The following is a 6672-nucleotide window of genomic DNA, read 5'->3' on the forward strand; positions in this document are numbered from 1 at the left end:
GACTCTGAAGATTTGGATTATTAGTTAGGACTTTGATTCTGGTAGGTGCGATTCTCTACTCATCTACTGTCTCGCCTTGGCCTTCTATGGCATAGGCCCAGTTGGCCTGATCATAAACACAAGTTACCTGAGGGTCCGGTAAAGTAAAGTAATGAATAGTCTCACCCTCGATCAAGAGCCTGTATTGATCCGGTTGGAAGGAAGATCTCCTCATGAGGTCACAGTCCAGACAGAAGTCAATATCCATCAAAGTATAGTTGCAGTAAGACGTGAGGTGAAATAGTTTTCTATGAAGTCCTAGGGCGGAGGCTATATGAGTCACCGTGCTTCCAACGTGTATAGGGCTCACAGCGGAGCAAGCATTAAGATAGAGACTCTCAATCAGAAAAGTTCCACAATCTATTGGGCGTGATTGAGTGGTACAGTACATGAAGAAAATCTCTTCAGCACTTACATGTGTATCAGTGTCACTCTTCCCCAGGAAGGTGTGGGCAATAACCATCTGAAAGTATCTAAAAGCATGATTATGAATCTTGTTAGATATTTGGGTGGAAGGCTTAGGGCTACCTCCACATGTAATGTCACTCCAAAACTTCTAAATGCCTCTACTCAGAAAATAGCTCATGGGGAGCTCAGATGAGGCATCATAAGCAGTCTGAAATCCAAGTAAGTCACCGAAACGCTTCTGGTTGAAGGTGTATTCTGTCCCAAACAACCTGAAATTAATGTAGCCACCATCACTAGCGTGACCAACATAGGGCTCGTAGTTTGGCGAGCTCAAGAACTCCAAAGTGAGGTTCCTGTAAGTCACATGCATCGCATCAGTATGCTCATCCCATTGCAATTGATTGAACAAATTCCTGACACTAGGTTCAATGCCTAATGCTTCCATGCAACTTGAATCAGGATATCTGGTGGGCAGCATTGGACGCTGGGAAAGCATGGCGTAGCGCTGCCCCTGAACTAGGTCACGAAAGATCACTAGCATAGTGTCGAAATTCTCCATCCTGAAAAGTTAGGTTAAAAACAGAGAACACCTGAAATCGCAAATATTATAAATATTAGTCTAAACATATATATATATATATATATATATATATATATATATATATATATATATATATATATATAAAAATAAAACAAATGAAAATGTAAATTGAAATAGTAAAAGCAAACCAGAGGAAAAGAAATCATGGGTCGTCTCCCATGCATCGCTTGTTTAACGTCGTTAGCTTGCCGATTCGAACTTTATATATCAGAGGTAGGAACCGGACGGTCGATCAGAGTATGGCCAGGGCATTTTGTGGGGATGTCACCTCCTTGATATTGCTTCAGTCTTTGTCCATTTACCACAAACAGATTACAGGAATTGTTCCGGATTTCAACTGCTCTAGATTTTAGGATTTTGGAAACCTTAAAGGGGCCTGTCCATCTCGAACACAACTTACCTGGAAAAAGTCGTAATCTCGAATTGAAAAGGAGAACAGAGTCACCTATATTAAAGTCCTTTTTTACAATCCTTTTGTCATGCCATGCTTTGGTTCTTTCTTTGTATATAATGGCATTCTCGTAAGCGTTCTGGCGAAGTTCCTCCAATTTGTGGATATCGAGGATTCGCTTCTCGCCAGATGCTAGGTAATCCAAATTCAGGGTCTTGATGGCCCAATATGCCTTGTGCTTGAGTTCAAAAGGTAAGTGGCATGACTTCCCGTAGACTAACTGGTATGGTGTAGTTCCAATAGGGGGTTTGTAAGCAGTTCTGTAAGCCCACAATGCTTCTGTTAGTTTTTCAGACCAATCTTTTCTGGACATTGAAACAATGTTTTCCAAGATTTGCTTAATCTCTCTGTTAGATACTTCCACTTGACCATTAGTCTGGGGATGATATGGTGTTGTTACTTTGTTTTTTACTCCATACTTTCTTAAGAGTTTATCAAATATCCTGGATATAAAATGTGATCCACCATGACTTATGACAAGTCGTGGTACTCCAAATCTGGGAAAAATATTATTTTTAAACATCTTGATGACTACTCTTGTGTCATTAGTGGGTGAGGCCATAGCTTCTATCCATTTGTACACATAGTCAACGGCTACCAAAATATACTTGTTTCCCATTGAAGATGGAAAAGGTCCCATGAAATCAATACCCCAAACGTCAAATAATTCTACTTCTTGGATGTTCTTCAAAGGCATTTCATCGCGTCTTGAGATGTTTCCAGCGCACTGGCACCGGTCACATTGGACAATATAAGTATGGACATCACGCCATAGTGTTGGCCAATAAAGACCAGCTTGAAGGATCTTAGCATATGTCTTGGATGTGCTTGAATGTCCATCATAGGGTGAAGAGTGACAATGCTCTATGATATTTCTAACTTCTTCTTCCGGGACGCAACGTCGAAAGATGTTATTTGTTCCTCTTTTAAAAAGGAGTGGTTCGTCCCAATAGAAATGTCTTATATCTTTAAAGAACTTCTTCTTTTGTTGATAATTGAGGTCAGGTGGTATGATATCAGTGGCTAGATAATTCACAAAATCAGCGTACCATGGTACTCTGCTAATCTCTGAAACTGTCCCAAAGTTGTCTCTATCAGGTTCAAGGGGAACGGTATCTAACTTGGCTATCAATCTTTCATAGGTGAAATCATCATTTATAGGTAAATGGTCTGGCTTCAAATGCTCTAGTCTGGAAAGATGGTCAGCAACTACGTTTTCTGTTCCTTTTTTGTCTCGAATATCTAAGTCAAACTCTTGTAGCAAAAGGATTCATCTGAGTAATCTAGGTTTCGCATCCTTTTTGCTAAGAAGGTAACAAATAGTTGCATGGTCTGTATAGACTATAATCTTAGATCCTATAGCGAAATCGCTAGCATCACACATTATTTCAAATGGTTGAGTCCAATCTGGAGTTTGTAAAATGGGTGCTGAAATTAGTGCTTGTTTTAACTGATTAAAGGCTTCGATACATTTTTTGTTGAAAATGAATTCAACATCTTTCATCAGAAGGCCGGTCAGGGGTTTTGTTATTTTAGAGAAATCTTTGATGAAGCGTCGGTAGAAACCGGCGTGTCCAAGAAAACTACAGACTTCTCTAACTGTCTTAGGAGGGTTAAGGTTTTCTATAACTTCTATCTTTGCTTTGTCGACCTCAATGCCTCTTTCAGATATTATATGTCCTAACACTATGCCTTCTTTAACCATAAAGTGGCACTTCTCCCAGTTTAACACAAGGTTAACTTCTACACATCTCTCTAGGATTTTCTCAAGATTAGTGAGGCAATTCTCAAAGTCGAACCCACATACCGAGAAATCGTCCATAAATACTTCCATAACTCCGTCGAGATAATCTGCGAAGATTGACATCATACAACGTTGGAAAGTAGTTGGCGCATTACAGAGTCCAACCGGCATTCGTCTGTAAGCAAACGTTCCGTAAGGACAGGTGAAGGTTGTTTTTTCTTGATCCTTGGGGTGTATGGGTATTTGGAAAAATCCAGAATATCCATCCAGATAACAAAAGTAAGAGTGTCTGGCAAGACGCTCAAGCATTTGATCTATGAATGGAAGGGGGAAATGGTATTTCCTAGTTGCCTTATTGAGCTTCCTATAATCTATGCACATACGCAATCCGCCTTCTATACGTTTAGCTACATGCTCTCCCTTCTCGTTCTGCACGACTGTGATGCCTCCCTTTTTGGGTACCACATGTACAGGACTTACCCATTTACTATCGGAGATCTGATAGATTATACCAGCTTCTAGCAGTTTAAGGACTTCCTTCTTTACCACCTCACTCATTACAGGGTCGATTCTTCTCTAATGTTCTCTGGAAGGTTTTGAATCTTCCTCTAGTGAGATCATGTGCATACACACGGATGGGCTTATACCTTTTAAATCATAGATGTTGTATCCTAAGGCAGAGGGGTATCTTCATAAAACATTCAAGAGTTGGTTTGTCTCGTCTTGGTTTAAGGTGGCACTAACTATTACTGGGCGGTTTATTTCTTTATCCAAAAACTCGTATCTTAGGTTCTTGGGCAATTCCTTAAGTTCTTGAGCTGGCTTTTGAGAATTTGGTGAAAAGGATGGAGTAAGATCCAAACATTCATTAGTGTGAGGTTCCGTTTCCTTTAGCTCATCATCCTTTTCATTCGGTTTTGAAAATGGTTCGATCACAGGTTCTTCTTGATCAAATTCCCTTATGCATTCATCTATGATATCGATCGCGTAACATGCATCTCCTATGATTGGTGCCATCAGGAACTTTGAAAGAATAAACTCTATATTTTCATCCCCTACTTCGAAAGTTAATTTTCCTCTTTTAACATCTATTATAGCTCTGGCTGTTGATAAAAATGGTCTAACTAAAAGGATAGGGATATCGCCGTCTTCCTTGATATCCATGACCACAAAGTCTGTTGGGATATAAAGTTGACCGATCCTAACTGGGATGTCTTCTAAAATGCCTACAGGGTACTTAACAGACCTATCAGCTAATTGGAGGGACATCTTAGTTGGTTGTAATTCTCCTAAGTTTAACCTTTTACACACAGCTAAGGGCATTAAACTCACACTAGCGCCTAAGTCTAGGAAAGCTTTGTCGATCACATGACTCCCTAGAATGCAAGGTATAGAAAAACTCCCAGGGTCTTTCTCCTTCTTAGCAAGTCTATTCTCGGAAATAAAGTTGCATTCCAAGGGTTTGGGATCGTCAAGCCTACGCTTGTTGGTTAAGATGTCTTTGAGAAATTTGGCATAAGATGGAATTTGGGTGATGGCTTCGGTGAAAGGAATCTCTACATGAAGCTTCTCTATTACTTTTATAAACTTTTGGTATTGGTTATTGATTTTGGTTTGTTTAAGTCTTTGCGGATATGGGATTGGTGGTTTGTACGGGGGTGGTGGTTTGTAAGTTTTATCCTTGGCTTCTCCTTCTTGGTCGGTTTGTTTTTCGAGTTCCACTAGTTCTTCTCCTTGGTTTGTAGGTATATTTTCTTTAGAAGCTTTGGACTCGCTCATTGCTGGATTATGAGGCCCTTTGTAAGTGGTCCCACTTTGTAATGCGATCGCGTTAGCTTGACCTCGAGGGTTGAGTTGAGGTTTTCTAGGGAATTTTCCTCCAGGTGTAGTTTGTGGGGCTTGGTTTTGTGCTACCTGTGAGATCTGGGTTTCAAGCATCTTGTTGTGAGTGCTTATCTGATCAACCTTGGTCCCTAATTGCGTTATCAGTTCGTTTACGTGAATGTTCTGGTTTAGGAATTCTTTGTTTTGCTGAGTCTGGCCTGATATAAAGTTCTCCATGATCTTCTTAAGGTTAGACTTCTGAGGCACAACTTGCATAGGTTGATTTGGTTTTTGGGCTTGATAACCTTATGGTCTTTGAGGTGCATAATTTTGGATAGGGTTTTGGTTTTTATAGGAAAAATTCGGGTGATTTTTCCATCCAGGGTTATAAGTGTTTGAAAATGGGTTACCTTGGGCGTAATTCACTTGGTCGGTGTTCAGGTCGTTCAAAAGGTTACATTCCGCCGATTCGTATCCTTTAGATCCACAAAGTTCACACTTTGTGTGGACTACCGCTGCGGTGTTAGTGTTTGTAGAAATATGTCCGACCTTAAGGGCTAAAGCGTCCATTTTCGCCTGCATCATGTCCATAGAGCTTATCTCATGTATTCCACCTTGGGTCTCCTTTTTCTCTACTGATGCTCGTTCAGTTCCCCATTGGTAATGGTTTTGGGCCATATCCTCAATTAGGTCACAAGCTTCAGGGTAAAGTTTGTTCATCAGCGCGCCACCAGCGGCAGCGTCGATGCTCATCTTTGTGTTATAATGGAGTCCATTGTAGAAGGTATGAACGATCAGCCATTATTCTAGGCCATGGTGTGGACAGACTCTTAATAGCTCTTTATATCTCTCCCAAGCTTCAAAAAGTGATTCTCCTTGGTTTTGAGTAAATCTAGTTATTTGGTTTTGAAGAACAGCAGTCTTACTAGGGGGAAAATATCTAGCAAGAAATACTCTTCTAAGGTCTGCCCAGGTAGTTATTGAGTTAGCTGGAAGTGAACCCAACCATGAACGTGCTCTATCCCTGAGGGAGAAAGGAAATAATCTTAAACAAATCACATCAGGTAAAGCACCGTTGGATTTAAAGGTGTCGGCCAGTTGGATAAAGACTTTTAAATGTTGATTTAGGTTCTCAGTAGCAAGACCCCCGAATTGGTTCTGTTGCACTAATTGCAGTAAAGATGGTTTTAGTTCTAAATTTTTGGCAGGAATGAGGGGGTTTACTATACTAGAACTAGGTTCCTCGTTAGAGGGTTGGGTAAATTCCTTAAGAGGTCTCCGGTCGCGATTCTCGGCCATAGCTTTCTTAATTCGGATGAGTAAGAGGCGTGTACGAGTGTAACCTTCGGGTTCCACTAAAGGATCTACTAAATTTTCGGTACTACGGGTTCTTCGCATTTACCGACTAATAATGCCTTAGTCTAGACGGTGTAACAACAGGGTACAAAATTTGACGAAGTTGGTCCCCGACAACGGCGCCAAAAACTTGATCGCTCTATTCGCAAGTGCACGAATCGCGTCAGAGTTATATAAAAGAATATCGATCCCACGGAGACCAAATCGTCAATCTATCGATTACTATTGTTACGATGTTTATCAAAGGCG

General features: G+C 40.6%; 1 non-coding gene across 1 annotated transcript; it reads left to right on the top strand.

The window, feature by feature from the left end:
- Window positions 1–5875: 5875 nt before the first annotated feature.
- Window positions 5876–5982, top strand: LOC127076910 (small nucleolar RNA R71). The gene has a single exon (XR_007786925.1). It is a non-coding gene; the product is annotated as a small nucleolar RNA R71 (small nucleolar RNA).
- Window positions 5983–6672: the final 690 nt, after the last annotated feature.

This window comes from Lathyrus oleraceus, chromosome 4 (genome assembly GCF_024323335.1).
Source record: "Lathyrus oleraceus cultivar Zhongwan6 chromosome 4, CAAS_Psat_ZW6_1.0, whole genome shotgun sequence".
Classification (NCBI taxonomy): domain Eukaryota; kingdom Viridiplantae; phylum Streptophyta; class Magnoliopsida; order Fabales; family Fabaceae; genus Lathyrus; species Lathyrus oleraceus.